The sequence below is a fragment of the Phyllobates terribilis genome, unplaced genomic scaffold (assembly GCF_046119375.1).
Source record: "Phyllobates terribilis strain yellow unplaced genomic scaffold, ASM4611937v1 Scaffold_4__5_contigs__length_816908805, whole genome shotgun sequence".
NCBI classification, from domain to species: Eukaryota; Metazoa; Chordata; class Amphibia; order Anura; family Dendrobatidae; genus Phyllobates; species Phyllobates terribilis.
This window is the reverse complement of record NW_027362764.1, coordinates 389,320,925-389,342,561: the sequence shown is the minus strand read 5'-3', so window position 1 is coordinate 389,342,561 and position 21,637 is coordinate 389,320,925. Positions and strand designations below refer to the sequence as shown.

Genomic DNA, 21,637 nt, shown 5'->3' with positions numbered 1-21,637 from the left:
AAAATAAATTTATTATGATACTGTGGCTTTTTTATTTACTCTAGCTTTAGCATGCAAAGCTAAAATGTCTTGAAGTGGTTAGGGCAACACTTTTCACACCATTACTTTACTACTGACTTTTTATTTAAAACCTATTTTTGTTAATAGGTCATCGTGTATCAGGAAAAAAATATTTAAAAAAAATCTGGATTTTTTTCACTTCACAAAACATTCTAACTTTTCAGCCCTGGAAAAATATTATTCTGTCATTGTCAAACACCTGAAGTCTGGCATTCTAACACCAGAGGGCGTATGCACAACTGAAAAAGAAAATCAAGCAAATTAAAGTTTTTAACCCAAGACTTACCTGCTGCACAGCAAAGAATGGGATTTGTGTCTTGATGAAGATAGTTGCACCGCGAATCAATCCATTGACAGATCATTTCATTATCTATGGTTTAAGGAAAAGTTAAATGACTGTCCAGTAAACTGCATTTGCTTTTATCTTATAGAAGACAAACAATTACAAAAACTAAGAAATAAATGTCTTTATTTATTTAAAACTACCTATAACTGGGTTGCCACCAATGAAATTAATGCAGGAAATAATACAGAAGGGAATCTTAAGTCTATCTAATCAAGCTGCAATGCAAGTGTGATTTTCACAAATAGATCACACAGTATAGTTGAATCACATAATGCTCTCTACAACTTCTTTCTGTGTTTCAATTAGGTTTTCACTTAATTTACATAACTGGCAAATTTATATGTTTTAGGTTGTTATGATTGGTTAAAATAATGTTAACTATACATGTAAAAATGAAACCCATTCATTTGGGATAAATTCTCCAATTGTTGTGTGTGAATTTATACTGCAAAATATCTATAATCCTGATAGATAGATAGATAGATAGATAGATAGATAGATAGATAGATAGATAGATATGAGATAGATAGATAGATAGATATGAGATAGATAGATAGATAGATAGATAGAAGAGATAGATAGATAGATAGATAGATAGATAGATAGATAGATAGATAGATAGATATGAGATAGATAGATAGATAGATATGAGATAGATAGATAGATAGATAGAAGAGATAGATAGATAGATAGATAGATAGATAGATATGAGATAGATAGATAGATAGATATGAGATAGATAGATAGATAGATAGATAGAAGAGATAGATAGATAGATAGATAGATAGATAGATAGATAGATATGAGATAGATAGATAGATAGATATGAGATAGATAGATAGATAGATAGATAGAAGAGATAGATAGATAGATAGATAGATAGATAGATAGATAGATATGAGATAGATAGATAGATAGATATGAGATAGATAGATAGATAGATAGAAGAGATAGATAGATAGATAGATAGATAGATATGGGATAGATAGATAGATAGATAGATAGATAGATAGATAGATAGATAGATAGATAGATAGATAGATATGGGATAGATAGATATAGGATAGATAGATAGATATAGGATAGATAGATAGACAAACAGACAGAATAAATAGATGATAGACAGATAGATAGGATATAAATGTATATATATTAGATAGATAGATAGATAGATAGATAGATAGATATAGGATATAAATGTATATATGTTAGATAGATAGATAGATAGATAGATAGATAGGATATAAATGTATATATGTTAGATAGATAGATAGATAGATAGATAGATAGATAGATAGATAGATAGATATGGCCAGAGTTAATTGAGTCATGCACGCAGTAGAGATGAACATATTGTCGGGAATGGCAGGCTTTCCATCGCTTGCAGTCTATGTTCAGTTTCATGTGTCAGGTTGTGGATTAGTTTCTGTTACTGGGAAGGTTTTTTGAGTTGATGTAAAATTCAAATGCATTTGTGCCACCTGTTGGATTTTGCTACTAATTGCATGCAGCAGTAATTCCAAATAGTAATGGCAAGGAATCATTTTATTAAACAAAGAAGCAACGTGATAATATGCATGTTTTAATTATTTTAGATACTGAGATGATGATACTAATCGCATAGTAAGAAAAAGTATATCTTTAATAGATAAGGAACTCATTTACTGTATATCCCAGGGGAAATGTTCTAAACTAAATAAAAGATTTTAGGATTTTACTGATCATTGTTTATACCTATTTTTCTCCACATTTTGGAAATGTTTTAAATGTAAACAACTAGACCTGGTAGGAAAAAGTTGTGCCAAATGTATTAAAGTGTCACTGGGATAATTTTGACACAGCTTAATCGATATCTTAGAGAAAATTCATTCTTTCACCTCTTAATTTACATCAATGTTTTGTTACAAAATAAGGGTGCACTGAATCAATCCAGTGGATTTTAAGATTACTATAGTCAGTGTAATATGCAGCAATTTTCTCATCAGCAATATAGGTGATTTAACAATGCATTCTAATAACTGTTTTACTCTAAAATGCTGCAGTGGTTTAGGAGAAGGTCCTTGTTATTTTCTCTCAACCCACCCCCTACATAGATAGACTGAATGGTCTTTCACTATAAAAGCAAAAAGGGAGAGACCTGTCAGTCTAGCAGGAAGGGAATAACTGGTGCGGACTTGCCTTTTAAACTTATCAGCTCCTCCTGAGCTGCATTTTTAACTCTGCTTTTCTATGAAACACTGCAACATTTCAGAGTAAAAGTTAGATGTTTAGAATTATCAATTAACAAAATGGAAAATAAATGAACTAAAGAAAAATCCAAATGAAATCAATATTTGTTGTGGCCACCCTTTGCCTTCAATGCAGAATTAATTTGTTTGCAAACAGTTTTTAAAGGTACTCGGCAGAGGGGTTGTTCCAAACATCTTGTATGATGGCCAAGGGTCTGGTGAAGACACCTGTCTGTGCCTGTCATGACAGTACTCCTGTAAAAGCCAGCCCATGGCTGGCATTCATAGGAGACCATGATTTTTGCTACATACTGCAATACTGTGATATTGCTGTATATAGCAGAAGCTACCAGACAGTCGCAGTTTCAAGTTCCCTAAGGGGACTAACAAAATACAGTGAAAAGTAAAAATAAAAAGTTTAAAAAAGTCTGAGAAAAATAAATAATATTCAAAAGTTCAAATCACCCCCTTCCCATTTCCCCCATTAAAAGTCAAGAAATGAAGAAAAATTACACATATTTGATGTCCCTGCAATTGTAAAAGTTTGCAAAAAATTAAGATGCCAGAGTTGCTGTTTTTCAGCCAATGCAGCAATAAAAAAGAATGTAGTAAGAGGCAATTAAAACATCATGTATAGAGATGAGTGAACATTTCAATGTTCAGTTTGGAAATGTTCGCCGAATAAATAAACATTAACTGAATTTATTCTTCGAATGTTCGACGAACATTTCCGAACACCATAGGATTCAATGGGGGGAACAAAAAACGCATATACAACACCTTCAAACAGGCCCAAAAGCTGCTAAAACACATCAAATTAGGGGTAGACACCAGGAAAGTACCATCAATTGACCTAGAGTACAGGTACTGTAATTATTATTAATATTGCAGCAACATTTATTCTATGACTCTTTACATGTGAAAAGGGATCACCAACTGGTACAAGAGGAGAGAGGACCCTGCTTGCGAGGGCGCACAACAATCTAGGGATGGGTGAGGGTACAATAGGTCATGGTTCAGCTCATCGTGCAGTTCATCCTTTGCGGTCTCAAAAAAGGCCCCAGGCTAGGCAACCCTTGCCGCCCCGGCGAGCTGCAGACCCGCGACCGCTGCTGATCACTGCCATGGTTGTGGGTAAAGATGCAGTGTTCCTCGTGCTTGCATCACTCCGTGTCAGCACCATAGGACACAACATAACCTCCACATCTTCCTCCTCCTCCACCTCCTCAGATGAGCTACTCAGCTGCATGCCTCTGGGTTCACACCAAGTTGGAGATACAACCTCATCATCATCCAATGTGTTATCCCATTCCTCGCCCTCTCAGTCACCCTTCTCCTCTTATTGCCCTGACAGAACAGTACAGTCGAGGGTCAGGAAGCTGCTCGGACACAACCCCTCCCCCTTGTATGGAGAACAATATCTGCCCCAAACAATTTTAATCTGAGATGTAGTCTGCTTTATATACCAATTTTGAGTTTATCATGTCTGTGTACTCCTTTGTGGAGAAGAATATCTGCCCCAAACAATTTTAAGCAGAGATGTAGCCTGTAGTGATGAGCAAGCACTAAAATGCTCAGGAACTCGTTGTTCTGGTCGAGCAAATTGGAATACTCGGGTGCTCGACCCGAGCAACGAGCCCAATGTAAGTCTATGGGAAACTCGAGCATTTTTCAGAAGGCTCTCCCCGGCGGTCTGCAGAAGGCCTAAAAATTGCCCAAAACCATGGAAACAGTGCTTAAATGACATGGAAACAACATGGGGAAGACCCCTGGAAACATTTCTGACTCCCAGGTCACTTCTGTCAACAACGATGTCAGAGGTATTACGCCACTTTTACGGACTCACAATAAAACATACATAAACGAATCCAAAATGGATTTTCCTGGGAAATATGTTAAGGAATATCCTTTCTAGGGTAATTGTGTATAAGGCAAAATAAATAGCCAAAACCAAAAATACTCCTCCACACCTTGAGCTATGTTCACACGTAGTGTTTTTGATGCGTTTTTGCACTTTTGCATTGCTTTCAACTAAGACAAATGCATTCACTGGGAAATTACATTTTAACATTTTACAACCTTATCTAGCCATGTGGTGTGTGACACATCATCAGACACATACATACAGTGCTGAAAAAACATGGGAAAAGCATGGGGAAGATCCCTGGAAGCATCTCTGACTCCCAGGTCACTGTCTAAAAGTGTGCCCATCATAAGTGATCCTTGGCGCATGCGAAGATGCCTCAGACCATGCACCTGTCATTGCAGACTTGCAACAATCACTGTCCACGTCTTTGTACCAGTGCAGCCTTCAGTTGTCCCTTCCCCAATCCTTGGAATGCAAGCACAAATATGCAGCCAGCCACCCACCCATCCATACACAGGCTGCAATACTATACTGATTCATTTTTGACAGCTGCTTGCACTTGAAAGGTAGCCTTTCAGGCTCATGGAGGTGGAAGCTGCCCACAATCTTATGGCGGCGGCCACCGGGTATCCATACTCGATCCCCAGCCGCCACTATTTGTCCTGGTGTCGTCTCTGCGTTCCACATGCAAGGGTCCCACAACATTACCCATGCCCTCCACAGTGAACTTACTGGGAAGGACCACCTACCCACAAACACGTGGTCAAGTACACGTGGTCAAGAGAATGTGGCCAGGGACGGTAAGGAGCAAGTTCACAGCTATTTTTGCTGAGTTTTATTTCACCACAGCCATATTCTTTAGCTTGGTGAAAGGACTTGAGAAACCATATCTACTCCAGCTGTTATTTCTTCCATGAAGTCCTCTAAAGCTGCTTTAACTTGAAATGTGGCCTTTTAGGCTTGTGGAGGCGGAAGCTTTTCATAACCTCATGCCGGCGGCGGCCAGGTGTCCATACTCGGTCCCCAGCCGCCACTATTTCTCCTGGTATCGTCTCCGTCTTCCACAAGCATGGATCCAACAACATTACCTGTGCCCTCCCCAGTGCACTTACTGGGAAGGACCGCCTAACCACAAACAAATGGACAGGTGAATGTGGCCAGGGACGGTACGGAGCCAGTCCACAGCTTTTTTTTGCTGAGAGCTGTATTTCCCCACAGCCATATTCTTTAGCTCGGTGAAAGGAGTGGTTAGTATAGAGGGAAACCGTATCTACTCTGGGTGTCATTTCTCCCAGGAAGTCCTCTAATGCAGCTTGTTGCAGAAGCAATGGCAGCAAGTCCAACATCAGCTCGCACTTGTTGGTGGTGCTTTGACACACAAACATCTTTCTTTTCGCATTTAATTTCATGACTACAGAGTTGGGCAATGGCCTGATCTGCAATGCGGTTTGAGAAATAACATGCATAAGCACGTCCAATCCACATTAAAAAAGCAGTCATAGAGTGTCCGGGAACCTTCCCCCATACTTTTCTAAGCCAGGGCTGCTTCTCGGCAGGGTTGGACAGGCCCACCAGAAAACCGGAGACTCCTCCGGTGGGCCCTGGCTTCTCCTTCAGGAGAGTTCATAGTGCCGAGGTGAGGCCATGATGATGATAGAGGCCACTATATCCTTAGTTTTTTGTTACTTGGAATGCAAGCGCAAGTATGCAGCCAGCCACCCCCTCACAGGCCACAATACCAAACTGCCAGATTTCTGAGCATCTGCTTGCACTTGAAATATGGCCTTTTAGGCTAGTGGAGGCGGAAGCTTTTTACAACCTCATGCCGGCGGTGGCCGGGTGTCCATACTCGGTCCCCAGGCGTCACTATTTCTCCCGGTATCGTCTCCACCTTCCACAAGCATGGGTCCCACAACATTACCCGTGCCCTCCCCAGTGCACTTACTGGGAAGGACCGCCTAACCGCAAACACGTGGACAGGTGAATGTGGCCAGGGACAGTACGGAGCCAGTCCACAGCTTTTTTTTTGCTGAAAGTTGTATTTCACCACAGCCATATTCTTTAGCTCGGTGAAAGGACTGGTTGGTATAGAGGGAACCCGTATCTTCTCTGGGTATCATTTCTCCCAGGAAGTCTTCTAATGCAGATTGTTGCAGAAGCAATGGCAGCCCGTCCAACAACAGTTCGCACTTGTCAGTGGTGCTTTGACACACAAACATCTTTCTTTGCACATTTAATTTCATGACTACAGAGTTGGGCAATGGCCTGATCTGCAATGCGGTTTGAGAAATAACATGCATAAGCATGTCCAATCCACATTAAAAAAGCAGCCATAGAGTGTCCGGGAACCTTCCCCCACACTTTTCTTAGCCAGGGCTGCTTCTCGGCAGGGTTGGGCGGGCCCACCAGAAAACCGGAGACTCCTGCGTTGGGTCCTGGCTTCTCCTTCAGGAGAATTCATAGTGCCGAGGTGAGGCCACGATGATGATAGAGGCCACCATCTCTTTAGTTTTCTGTTACTTGGAATGCAAGCGCAAGTATGCAGCCAGCCACCCACCCACAGGCCGCAATACTAAACTGCCAGATTTCTGAGCATCTGCTTGCACTTGAAATATGGCCTTTTAGGATCATGGAGGCGGAAGCTTTTTACAACCTCATGCCGGCGGTGGCCGGGTGTCCATACTCGGTCCCCAGCCGCCACTATTTCTCCCGGTATCGTCTCCGCCTTCCACAAGCACGGGTCTCACAACATTATCCGTGCCCTCCCCAGTGCACTTACTGGGAAGGACCGCCTAACCACAAGCACAAGGACAGGTGAATGTGGCCAGGGATGGTACGGAACCAATCCACAGCTTTTTTTGCTGAGAGTTGTATTTCACTATGTTACGGAACCGGGTACCTCTGTGCTGTGCTGCGGTGCAAGGAGGGACCAGAGGGGCGTAACTAGGTATCAACTCGGACCGACCAATGCCGTACGGCGGCTCAATCAACTCCGTGACCAGGGAAGGACCGAGCAGAGGGACCAGGTGCTGCTCTGGGGACCGACCTTGTATGAGAGCAGGTGACTCCCACGGGTCAGAAGGCAGGGACTGACCGGTTCAACAGATGAGCACGGCAGGCAGGCTGACGGGTGATCCGGGCAGATGGACTGGCAGGCACGGCAGGTAACAAGCAGGAGCCTCCAGGTAGGCGGGCTGGTAGGCACGGCTGGTAACAGGCAGGTGCTTCTAGGTAAGCGGACTGGCAGGTACGGCAGGTAATAGGCAGGAGCCTCCAGGTAGGCGAGCTGGTAGGCACGGCAGGTAACAGGCAGGTGCTTCCAGGTAAGCGAGCTGGAAGGTACAGCAGGTAACAGGCAAGAGCCTACAGGTAGGCTGGCTGGTAGGCACGGCAGGTAACAGGCAGTTGCTTCTAGGTAAGAGAGCTGGCAGGCACAGCTGGTAACAGGCAGGTGCTTCCAGGTGAGCAGGTGCACAGAGCCCATAGACAGACTGGTGGACTGGACTGTAGACAGACTGTCGGGCTGGAGAGTAGACAAGCAGACGGACTGGACTTGTAGTCAGGCTGGCGGGCTGGACTTGTAGTCAGGCTGGCGGGCTGGACTTGTAGTCAGGCTGGCGGGCTGGACTTGTAGTCAGGCTAGCAGCGGGATTTGAGGGCTGAAGCAGAGTATCAAACACAAAGCTACAACCTTGCACGGGCACCTCCATATTGGAGGAGGTGTCTTTTATAGGGAAAGTCCTCCGGCCATTGGCCGGGGACTTTTTAGGACAGAAAACCCCTTTAAGAGGGAGGGAGCGCACGCGTGCCCTAAGCACAGAGCCGCGGAGGCTGCGTGCACCAGCAGCAGCTGCAGGGAGGCCAGAAGACGGCAGAGCAGGACCGCGGCGGTAAGGGGGACGGCGTCTCTGTCAGGTATGCTACAGTACCCCCCCTTTACGCCCCCTCTTTTTCAGGCCAGCAAGAAATTTTTTAAGGAGAAGCGGGCCGTGGATGTTCTCCCTGGGTTCCCAAGTTCTCTCCTCTGGGCCAAACCCCTTGCAATCCACCAGAAAAAAGGTTTTTCCTCTTACCCTCTTGGTGGCCAGAATGTTCTCTACCTCATAGACGTCCTCAGCGGAGACCGGAGCTAGGGAGGTATCTGGATTCTCGGTAAAAAAATGAATCACAACGGGTTTTAGGAGAGATACGTGGAAGGAGTTGGAAATCCGTAAGGTGGCCGGGAGTTTTAACTTGTAGGCTACTGGGTTGATTTGCTTGAGGACTTCAAATGGACAGATGAACCGTTGACCCAACTTATAGGAGGGTATTCTGAGACGAACATGTTTGGAGGAGAGCCAAACCTTATCTCCCGGACGGAATTGAGGTGGATCCAGACGTCTCTTATCAGCATGCTTCTTCATCTGCTCGGAGGATTGAAGAAGTGCGGATCCAATGTCCTCCCAAATAGTGGAAAATTCGCTGACCAGAGACTCCATGGCCGGGTTGTCCACTGAAGCGGAGACGGGAAACGGAATCCGGGGATGTTGTCCGTAGACCACAAAGAAAGGGGACTTGGAAGAAGATTCGCTCTCATGGTTGTTGTAGGAGAACTCGGCCCATGGTAGGAGCTCCACCCAATCGGTATGGTGAGGGTTGACAAAGTGCCGGAGGTAGCTGGTAAGGATCTGGTTGATACGGTCCACTTGGTCATTGGACTGTGGATGGTAAGCTGAGGAGAAATATAGCGTGACATCCAGCAGCTTACACGTAGCTCTCCAGAAGCGCAAAGTGAACTGGACCCCTCGATCAGACACAATATGGAGGGGTAGGCCGTGGAGACGAAAGATGTGATGGATGAAGTCCTTAGCCAGCACAGATGCAGACGGGAGACCAGGCAGAGGGATGAAGTGAGCCATTTTAGAAAAGCAGTCAGCGACCACCCAAATGATCGTACAACCGTCAGAAACAGAGAGATCCGTAATAAAGTCCATAGCAATGTGTTGCCACGGGGCAGCAGGTACGGGAAGAGGCGGGAGACGGCCAGCAGGAAGATGTCTGGGAACCTTGTTGCGGGCACAGAACGAACAGGCCGTGACGAAGTCTACCACATCCTGGCGCAGGGTAGGCCACCAGTAATGCCGGGTAATGAGCAGGAAGGTCTTCTTCTGGCCAGCATGGCCGGCTAATTTGGATGAATGACCTCAGTGAAGAACCTTCTTACGATCCGAAACCTCTACAAGACGAGACAGATCCAAGAGGGCCACATTCATCACTTTGGAGGGATCAATGATATGCATAGGCTCCTCCTCTTGATCGGAAGACAGGAAGGATCGGGACGAGGTGTCTGCTTTAACGTTCTTGTCCGCCGGGTGGTAATGTAGGGTAAAGTTAAAGCGGGCGAACAACAGAGACCACCGGGCCTGACGCAGATTGAGTCTTTGGGCATTCTGAAGATAAGCCAGGTTTTTGTGGTCAGTATAGATGACCACCGGGTGCAGAGTCCCCTCGAGCAGGTAACGACACTTCTCCAGCGCCAATTTGATGGCTAGCAGTTCTCGGTCCCCTATGGAGTAGTTGCGCTCAGACAAGGAGAAGAGCTTGGAGAAGAAGCCGCAGGTTACCATTCTCCCGGATGGAGATTTCTGGGTGAGCACCGCTCCGGCTCCAGAAGAGGAAGCATCAACCTCCAGAAAGAATTTTTGTTGTTATCCAGACGGTGCAGCACAGGGGCAGAAGAGAAGGCTTGTTTTAAAGAGAGGAAGGCCTCCTCAGCTTCGGACGGACATTCCTTATGATTTGCTCCCTTTCAGGTGAGCTCAGAGATGGGAGCAGTCCGGGAAGAGAAATGTGGGATGAAGAGACGGTAATAGTTGGCGAAGCCCAGGAATCGCTGAATCGCCTTCAACCCCTCCGGACGGGGACACTTTAAGACGGCAGAGACCTTCTCGGGGTCCATCCGTAAACCTGTCTTAGAGATAATATAGCCCAGGAACGAAAGAGTGGACTGCTCGAAGAGGCATTTCTCAAATTTTGCATATAGGTGATTCTGCCTGAGCCTAAGCAGGACCTGACGAACATCCCTCCGATGTGAGGGGAGATCCGGAGAGAAGACCAAGATGTCGTCCAGGTACACCACCACGCAAGAATATAAGAGGTCATGGAAAATGTCATTAACTAATTCTTGGAAGACTGCGGGAGCATTACAGAGACCGAAGGGCATCACACGGTATTCATAGTGACCATCCCTGGTATTGAATGCTATCTTCCACTCGTCTCCTTGGCGGATCCGGACCAGGTTATACGCCCCAGAAAGATCGAGCTTGGTGAAGATCTTCGCGCCTTTAAGGTGGTCGAACAGCTCAGAGATGAGCGGCAGGGTGTGTTTGTTTTTGACCGTGATTTGGTTGAGTCCTCTATAATCGATACATTGGTGTAGTGAACTGTCTTTCTTTTTAATGAGGAAGATTTCCGGATGAATCCCCTAGCCAGATTTTCTTCGATGTACTCCGACATGGCCCGGGTTTCGGCCAACGACAACGGGTAGATACGCCCACAGGGTGGAGTGGCACCGGGTATCAGGTCGATAGGGCAATCATACGGCCTATGGGGTGGCAGAGTCTCTGCCTCCTTCTTGTCGATGACATCAGCATAGGACGAGTAGGGTGCCGGTAGACCGGGTAAATTAGTCAGAGTAAATGGGGGTCGAGCCGGCCGAACCGGAATCAGACACGTCTCATAGCAATCCTGCCCCCAATGGAGCACCTCACCGGATTGCCAATTCAGGACGGGTTCATGTTTTTGTAGCCAGGGTAGACCTAGCATAAGGGGGTGAGAGAGTCCGGAAAGCACATGGAAGGAAATCCTCTCAGAGTGCAGCATTCCCACCTGCAGGGTTACGGCTTCTGTGACGAGCAAGATGGTCACCGGAAGGAGTCTTCCATCCACGGAGGCGACTGCCAATGGTTCGGCCAGAGGTTTGGTAGGAATCTGAAACTTCTCTACAAGGGACAGGGATATGAGATTCCCAGCGGCTCCGGAATCCAGATGTGCGGTTTCAAAGAAGCGGTTCTCTCCACAGGAAATAGAGATGGATAAAGTCAAGAATGGAGAGGATTTACTTTTGCCTAGGACGACCTCTCCGAGCGGTCATAGACACTGGAGTTACCCGGCTTCACCGGGCAGGAACGAATCAGGTGTTCCTTACTACCACAGTAGAAACAGCTCCCCTCGGCGTGTCTCTTGGCGAGATTTGACCATCTTGGTCTGGTCAATCTGCGTAGGTTAGGGCGAGCGTGCCCGGGGAGTTGCTGATTGGGAGGCCAGTTTCTGGAAAGCAGGGGCAAGGTGAGGAATTCTTCTCTCCTGGGTAGTCTCCTTAGCACGTTCTAGGAAACAGATGTCAATTCGGGTTGCTAGTGACACCAGGTCATCCAGGGTGGTAGGAATGTCCCGGCCGGCTAACTCGTCCTTAGTCCGACTGGAAAGGCCCTCCAGAAGGTGGACACCAGGGCCTCGTTGTCCCAGGCAAGCTCAGAAGTGAGGGTACAGAACGATATGGCATACTGGGCCACGGTGAGACTCCCTTGGCGAAGACGGAGCAATGAGGAGGCAGTAGAGATCCTTCATCCGGGTTCATCGAAGACCTTCTGGAAAGCAGTGAGGAAAGCTGGAAGATCGGACACCAGGGAATCCCCTCTCTCCCATAGAGGGTTTAGCCATGCCAATGCTTCCCCGGTGAGGTGAGACATGATGAACGCCACCTTGGCCCGGTCGGAGAGAAACTGATGTTGCAGAAGTTCAAAGTGCACTGGTTCAGAAAGCCCCGACATAGTACGGGGTCACCTCCAAAACAACTAGGTGCAGAAAGCCAGGGTCCTAGGCTGGATGCCATGGTATTGGTAGGTAGCGGCGCTGCCGGAGCGGGTGTCGCTCGACTTGAGGCGGACACAGGTGGGACAGACAGCGTGTCCAGGCGAGTGTTGACAGACCACAGGTAGGTCAGGATGGTTTCCTGTTGGGATCTCTGACGAGAAACCTCCTGGTACAGGTCAGCAAGCGAAGGGGCCTGGGGGCCACCGGGCTCCATGGCCCGTGCAAACTGTTACGGATCCGGGTGGTGGAAACTCTGTGCTGTGGTGCAAGGAGGGGCCAGATGGGCGTAACTAGGTATCAACTCGGACCGACCAAGGCCATAAGGCGGCTCAATTGACTTCATGACCAGTGAAGGACTGAGCAGAGGGACCAGGTGCTACTCTGGGGACCGACCTTGTATGAGAGCAGGTGACTCCCACGGGTCAGAAGGCAGGGACTGACCGGTACAACAGATGAGCACGGCAGGCAGGCTGACGGGTAATCCGGGCAGACGGACGGGCAGGCACGGCAGGTAACAAGCAGGAGCCTCCAGGTAGGCGGGCTGGTAGGCACGGCTGGTAACAGGCAGGTGCTTCTAGGTAAGCGGGCTGGCAGGCATGGCAGGTAATAGGCAGGAGTCTCCAGGTAGGCTGGCTGGTAGGCATGGCAGGTAACAGGCAGGTGCTTCTATGTAAGAGAACTGGCAGGCACGGCTGGTAACAGGCAGGTGCTTCCAGGTGAGCAGGTGGACAGAGCCCATAGACAGACTGGTGGACTGGACAGTAGACAAGCAGACGGACTGGACTTGTAGTCAATAGTAAAATCTCGGCACACCAATGGTTAGAATTTTACTGATTTTATTTAGAGCAGTCCACATTAACGTTTCGGTCCGGTTGTTGGACCTTCATCAGTGTACTGCAGGTGAGAAAGATTAACAAAAAAGGTTGTCGCTTTTACAAATGACAATTAAAATGCAAGTGTAACAATATAGGTCAAAATGTGCCTAGATAAGTTATTACATTAACAGATTCTGTAGAAGGATGATTGATCAACAATATCAAAGCTGCATAATATATAATTGATACACACTTACTGAGTGTGGAGAGGAGGAAGGGGAAAAAAAAGAAAGGAATGAGAGACGCTGTGTTCCTAGTAGGGAACCTGTGGGTATAAAGAACATTGGTGGTTTCAATGAGACAGCCTAATCAGCTGAAGTCGCTGTGCTGGTCAAAATACCTGGTAGATCCTGGTATACCTGAGCGCTGATAAGAGTAGGTGTGAAGGCATGCGATATCCACCGCTAATGACCGGCATGGTGCTGTGAGGAAGCGCGCTGCATGTATCTGGAGGGTGGGCGGGTTTAGGAGCAAGCGGTAGCCAATCGGAAGCCAAGAGTTTGATTGACGTTTGACCATTTCCGGTGACATCACTGGAAGTGACGTTAGCGACTTCGGGGAACGCCCGTGATTGGTTGAAGTGCGCGCATGCGCTTGTGCGTGCGTGTCACCCGACAGGATAGTGCGTTCCACAAAGTAGGAAGAAGAATAAGCCGGCTGTTCTGTGTGTTCCACCTTAGGGGAGACGTGGATTACGTGATGGGTGCAGAGGGAAGAGGCAGGAGGAGGACGGATGTTGGAATGCAAGGGAATCTGGAATGGAAAAAGATATCAGTTAGTATTTAATCGAAGTAGACATATCTGTAGGATGGAAAAGGTTGTCTTAAAAAAGGGACTTCGAGGTAGGACAGTGATGATATCCTATGAGACATCAGAAAGTAAATAATATCATGCAGACACCATCAAATGATCACAGTTTAGACAGAGTATCACATGAAAGCAAGAAGGTCATAATCTCTGTTGAGCCCTCTAGGGGCTAAGGATTGTAGTTCATGTATCCAGTAAGCCTCTCTTTGTTTCAGTTTTTGAATGCGGTTGCCACCGCGCCGAGGCTGCTGGATATGCTCGATTACCTGAAACCTTAATTGTGTCTACTTCGATTAAATACTAACTGATATCTTTTTCCATTCCAGATTCCCTTGCATTCCAACATCCGTCCTCCTCCTGCCTCTTCCCTCTGCACCCATCACGTAATCCACGTCTCCCCTAAGGTGGAACACACAGAACAGCCGGCTTATTCTTCTTCCTACTTTGTGGAACGCACTATCCTGTCGGGTGACACGCACGCACAAGCGCATGCGCGCACTTCAACCAATCACGGGCGTTCCCCGAAGTCGCTAACGTCACTTCCGGTGATGTCACCGGAAATGGTCAAACGTCAATCAAACTCTTGGCTTCCGATTGGCTACCGCTTGCTCCTAAACCCGCCCACCCTCCAGATACATGCAGCGCGCTTCCTCACAGCACCATGCCGGTCATTAGCGGTGGATATCGCATGCCTTCACACCTACTCTTATCAGCGCTCAGGTATACCAGGATCTACCAGGTATTTTGACCAGCACAGCGACTTCAGCTGATTAGGCTGTCTCATTGAAACCACCAATGTTCTTTATACCCACAGGTTCCCTACTAGGAACACAGCGTCTCTCATTCCTTTCTTTTTTTTCCCCTTCCTCCTCTCCACACTCAGTAAGTGTGTATCAATTATATATTATGCAGCTTTGATATTGTTGATCAATCTTCCTTCTACAGAATCTGTTAATGTAATAACTTATCTAGGCACATTTTGACCTATATTGTTACACTTGCATTTTAATTGTCATTTGTAAAAGCGACAACCTTTTTTGTTAATCTTTCTCACCTGCAGTACACTGATGAAGGTCCAACAACCGGACCGAAACATTAATGTGGACTGCTCTAAATAAAATCAGTAAAATTCTAACCATTGGTGTGCCGAGATTTTACTATTGATATTACGGTCTTGTATCCTACTCGTGCACCCCGGTCCAGTTGTGCTGCGTTCTTCTCTGCATTAGCTACGCCTTTCCGCACGCACACTGTTGTGCCATGACAGCACCAACATTTTCATACAACGCAGATGAAGCATCCAATATCATTGCTCAGACCAATCTCTCAAGTGAATTCCTGAGGGTCCCACCCAGGGAGATACGTGGACGAGACCTCGAGAAGGAACGTAGGCATTTGACAAATATTGAGCTACACTGTGCAACTCTAACTGAGTATCTGAGGGTCCATAGGATCCCCAGGGGATTAAGGGTAGCATTGCGCCCCACTCTCTTTTCGGACATTCCAGACTATTGCACTAAATTTGAACTCATCCTTAACAAATGCTCCTTTGATCTTATGTTACTAACGGTTGATTTCTTACACAAGGCAATCTCCACTACTAAGGAACAAATCAGGAACATAGAGACACAGCTAAAGTCCTCAATCAGTGCAGAGGACTTTCAGGAACTACAGAGTAAGATTCAAGCAAACATCGATCTACATAAACGCGATACAAAGACCAGAAAGAGGAACAAGTTCGCCAGAGATTCCGAAGACTACGAACAAAAGCGAGTCTATAAATGGCGGGACCACTTCTTTTCTGACAGGAACACCCACCGATCAGCGAAATCATCCACAGACTTCTCTACCTCCGGATCCGAGGCCGAACACAGAGAACCTCTGACACAGTCTGCTCCTTTTTTAGACCTACCCAGACGCCGTCAACCCCGAAGAAGACGAGGCGAGGCGGCCGGCGGAAGAAGAAATATGGACTTCACCAGGATCACCAGGTCCCAGACACATCACTGGTGGTAAATATCTCCTCCAAAACCTTGAGCGTCGCCCAAACCTCAGTACTACAAAAAGGTTTATCATTTAGCCCCACATATAAGTACAGCACCTTTAAGCTTGATATGGAATTACAGCGTTTTTTTCGAACACTGCGCCTCAAGACACATTTCGCTAATAAACCGTCTACCATTATACCACCAGAACCACCAGTATGCATCACGTCTCAAAGCCTGGGCCTTAGATCCATAAGCACCTATAGACCCCCCCGGGGAACACCTGCATTGGAGACTTTCATCTCCTTTGTTGAGAATACATTTCAAGAACTACGCAGTAACATCGACAAAGGCAGGGTACATTACCAGAAGAATTTAACCCCCCTAGACCAACAAGCCCTCCGCAGCTTACAGGAGGACAGGGACCTAATCATAAAACCAGCCGACAAAGGCGGAGCAATCGTGGTCCTGAACAAATGCGACTATATTGCGGAAGCATTGAGACAGTTACAGGATGAGACCACTTATCGGCAACTCCCAAAAGACCCCACATCTCTAATTCAAAGCCAAATAGCCTCAGTTCTACAGCGGTTTTTAATAGCTGGGGTGATTGATACAAAAACACGAGATTATCTGACAAACAAACACCCGATTATCCCAGTGTTCTACATTTTACCTATAATTCACAAAAATCCGACAAAACCACCGGGCCGCCCCATAGTAGCATCTACTGACTCCATCTTATCACCTCTGTCTATTTTTCTTGAAAAAATACTAACCCCCTAACTCAAAAAAGTTCGTCATACCTACTTGACACTGGAGCCTTCCTGAACATCCTGACAGAACTAAAACAGGCTCCCCCTGGAGCAATACTGGTCTCCTTTGATGTATCAAGTCTGTATACATCTATTCCCCATACCCAAGGCATCGACATGGTCGAACTCATGCTCAGGAACTCACAAACAGACCCATCTATCATTGACCTTTCCATAGCACTCCTGACCTTAGTGCTAACACAGAACTATTTCCTATTTCAGGATACCTTCTATCTACAGACCACAGGGACCGCAATGGGCTCAAACGTAGCCCCCCCTTATGCAAATTGCTATATGGCCGCCTTTGAAACACAGATCGTCTATTCTAATCCACTTTTCCAGAGACATTCTATTCTCTGGAAACGCTATATAGACGACATCTTTTGCATATGGGGGGGCTCCCAAGAGTCCCTTACTGAGTTCTTCAATCAGATGAACTCAGCATGGCCAAATTTAAACTTCACTATGGAGTCACATCCAAACCAAATCAGCTTCCTGGACACACTGGTCATCAAAGATGAATCAGGCCTTCTCAACACTGACCTTTACCGGAAACCCACCGACCGCAATACTCTACTACATTACTCCAGCAACCACCCTACCTCCATTAAACGTGCCATCCCAAAATCTCAGTTCAAGAGAGTTAGACGTATTGTTTCCGATACACCTCTCCGCCAGCAGCGACTACTAGAAATGTCCCTCAAATTTCAGGAAAGAGGATACCCACAGCCATTATTAGACGAACAACTGAGCGAACATAGTCGTCCACGGACAGACAACTCCAACCGTATTCCCTTTGTACACACATTCCACCCCTCAGCCTATATACTACATTGGACTATACGAAAACATTGGAACATATTGAGCACAGGATACCCAACCATTACGGAATTTCAACATCCATTTCTACCATGTTTCAAAAGGGCGCCGAATTTAAAAGACTCTCTGGTACGAGCAGACATAGGATCCACCACACTAGGCCCACGACAAAAATTCCTCCAAACTCCTAAGAAGGGCACATTCCCCTGTCTTCAGTGCCATCAGTGCAACAACATTCTTAAAGGGAATAACATCCATCACCCCCAAACCGGTAAAAAATACCCAATTAAAGGTTTTTTCACATGTGACACCAGCTTTGTTGTATACCTCATAAAATGCCCCTGTGGTTCAATATACATTGGGGAAACAACTCAACCCATCAAGGATAGGATATCTAAACATAAGTCTACGATCAGATGCAAAAACTTACTGCTACCTATCCCCCACCATTTCGTCACAGCAGGACATAGTGTCACACAATTAAGGTTTCAGGTAATCGAGCATATCCAGCAGCCTCGGCGCGGTGGCAACCGCATTCAAAAACTGAAACAAAGAGAGGCTTACTGGATACATGAACTACAATCCTTAGCCCCTAGAGGGCTCAACAGAGATTATGACCTTCTTGCTTTCATGTGATACTCTGTCTAAACTGTGATCATTTTATGGTGTCTGCATGATATTATTTACTTTTTGATGTCTCATAGGATATCATCACTGTCCTACCTCGAAGTCCCTTTTTTAAGACAACCTTTTCCATCCTACAGATATGTCTACTTCGATTAAATACTAACTGATATCTTTTTCCATTCCAGATTCCCTTGCATTCCAACATTCGTCCTCCTCCTGCCTCTTCCCTCTGCACCCATCACGTAATCCACGTCTCCCCTAAGGTGGAACACACAGAACAGCCGGCTTATTCTTCTTCCTACTTTGTGGAACGCACTATCCTGTCGGGTGACACGCACGCACAAGCGCATGCGTGCACTTCAACCAATCACGGGCGTTCCCCGAAGTCGCTAACGTCACTTCCGGTGATGTCACCGGAAATGGTCAAACGTCAATCAAACTCTTGGCTTCCGATTGGCTACCGCTTGCTCCTAAACCCGCCCACCCTCCAGATACATGCAGCGCGCTTCCTCACAGCACCATGCCGGTCATTAGCGGTGGATATCGCATGCCTTCACACCTACTCTTATCAGCGCTCAGGTATACCAGGATCTACCAGGTATTTTGACCAGCACAGCGACTTCAGCTGATTAGGCTGTCTCATTGAAACCACCAATGTTCTTTATACCCACAGGTTCCCTACTAGGAACACAGCGTCTCTCATTCCTTTCTTTTTTTTCCCCTTCCTCCTCTCCACACGCAATAAGTGTGTATCAATTATATATTATGCAGCTTTGATATTGTTGATCAATCATCCTTCTACAGAATCTGTTAATGTAATAACTTATCTAGGCACATTTTGACCTATATTGTTACACTTGCATTTTAATTGTCATTTGTAAAAGCGACAAACTTTTCTTGTTAATCCTTCTCACCTGCAGTACACTGATGAAGGTCCAACAACCGGACCGAAACGTTAATGTGGACTGCTCTAAATAAAATCAGTAAAATTCTAACCATTGGTGTGCCGAGATTTTACTATTGACATTACGGTCTTGGATCCTACTCGTGCACCCCGGTCCAGTTGTGCTGCGTTTTTCTCTGCATGGACTTGTAGTCAGGCTGGCGGGCTGGACTTGTAGTCAGGCTAGCAGCGGGACCTGAGGGCTGAAGCAGAGTATCAAACACAAAGCTGCAACCTTGCACAGGCACCTCCATATTGGAGGAGGTGCCCTTTATAGGGAAAGTCCTCCGGCCATTGGCCGGGGACTTTTTAGGATGGCGCGCGCGGCCCCTTTAAGAGGGAGGGAGCGCACACGCGCCCTAAGTACAGAGACGGGGAGGCTGCGTGCACCAGCAACAGCTGCAGGGAGGCCAGAAGACGCCGGGAGCAGGACCGCGGCGGTAAGGGAGACGGCGTCTCTGCTGGGCAGGAGGCAGAGACGCCGATGCTACACACTACAGCCATATTCTTTAGCTCAGTGAAAGGACATAAGGTGCATAAAATATTCATACAAACATGCTTCTCGGTCAGTCATACTGCATTATGCATTAGTCTTATCAATCTGCTTTTTATTTGTTTTCACTTCTGCTTTCTCACAACTCACCCGCCCTTTAACACATTCTGTGCACTCACTCTATATCAGCCCCTCCCTTCTCCCCTCTCCCATGTATAACTCTGAGGCTCTACTGACATTCCTCACCCACTGCAAACCATCCTCTACCTCCATACAGCACTCAAAACGTTCATACAAATCATTAGACCACCTGCTCTTTCTCTTCTTTCTCCTTTTACTAGTCGCAGGCGACATCTCCCCCAACCCTGGGGGCTCCCCTCCACTAGCATACACCACTCTCCTCCAGCTGCATATAGAAACCCTGCTAATCTTATTAACGTTCAGTGCATGCCCTCTCCTATCGATTTCCATTGTGCTCTCTGGAACGCACGGTCTGTGTGTAACAAACTAACTTACATCTATGATTTTTTCCTCTCTAATTCTCTTAACCTTCTGGCTATCACAGAAACCAGGATTCAGCAGCCAGACACCACCACTGCTGCTCCTCTCTCGTTTGGTGGGCTGAAATTTTCACATACCACCAGACCTGGCAACAGACAGGGTGGAGGTGTTGGTCTGCTCCTTTCCTCACAATGTGCTTTGCAGGTCATCCCCCCCGATTCTCTCACTTATGTTTCCTTCCTTTGAAGTCCACACCATCAGACTCTTTAAACCCTTCTCCCTGCGAGTGGCAGTCGTGTATCGCCCTCCAGGCTCCCCCCGCCAGTTCTTGGATCACTTTGCCACCTGGCTTCCTCACTTTCTATCCTGTGACATGCCCACCCTCATCATGGGCAACTTTAACATCCCCATCGATGATCCCCTCTCCCAATCTGCCTCTCATCTACTTTCTATAACCTCTTCATTCCGTCTCTCACATTTTACTAATTCTCCTACCCATGAAGACGGGAATACTCTGGACCTGTTTTTTTCCAGTCTCTGCTTGCTGGATGACTTTACCAACTCCCCTCTCCAGCTCTCGGACCACAACCTTCTTTCCTTCTCTGTTAAGAATTTTCTCCTCACCCGGGACACCACCACTTACCACACATATAGGAATACACGTACCATTAATACCCAGCAGCTTATGGACAATCTCCACACAGCTTTAGCCCCCATCTCCTCCTTCTCCTGTCCAGACTTAGCATTGTCACACTACAATAATACACTGAAGAGTGCCCTAGATGAAGCAGCTCCTTCTACTCGCAGAAAGATCCGACACAGACAACGGCAGCCCTGGCACACGATGCAAACACGTTTTCTTCAACTTTGCTCAAGGTGTGCTGAGAGTCAGTGGAGAAAATCTCTTTTAGCAGAGGACTTCATCCACTATAAATTCATGCTCAAAACCTATAATTCTGCCCTTCATCTGGCCAAACAATCCTACTTCACCACCCTCATCACTTCAATGTCCAACAATCCAAAATGACTTTTCGAAACCTTAAACTCCCTCCTGAAACCTAAAGCACAGGCCCCCACCACCAACCTCAGCGGGGAGGATCTGGCCACTTATTTCTTTGAAAAAATCAACCACATCCATCAGGACATCTCAGCCCAATCTCCTCAGTGCCTGGATCCCCTTCCCTGCCGCACTTCAAGCTTACTAGCCATCTTTGAGCCTGTCACAGAAGAAGAAGTTACCCAGCTCCTCGCTTCTTCTCGGTCTACAACCTGCAACAGTGACCCCATTCCTTCACATCTCCTGCAGTCCCTCTCACTGGTGGTCACCACTCAACTGACTAAAATATTTAACCTCTCTCTTTCTTCAGGTATTTTTCCCTCCTCATTTAAACACGCCATCATAACCCCTTTACTTAAA

At 46.6% G+C, this 21,637-nt stretch overlaps 1 long non-coding RNA gene across 1 annotated transcript in view; it reads right to left on the bottom strand.

Annotated features, from left to right (window-relative positions):
- Positions 1–345: 345 nt before the first annotated feature.
- The window catches only part of LOC141264348 (uncharacterized), a 95,125-nt gene continuing 73,833 nt past the window's right edge, over positions 346–21,637 (bottom strand). Inside the window, exon 3 of the long non-coding RNA XR_012319898.1 lies at positions 346–430. This is a non-coding gene — a long non-coding RNA (uncharacterized lncRNA). The remainder of the gene's footprint in view (positions 431–21,637) is intronic.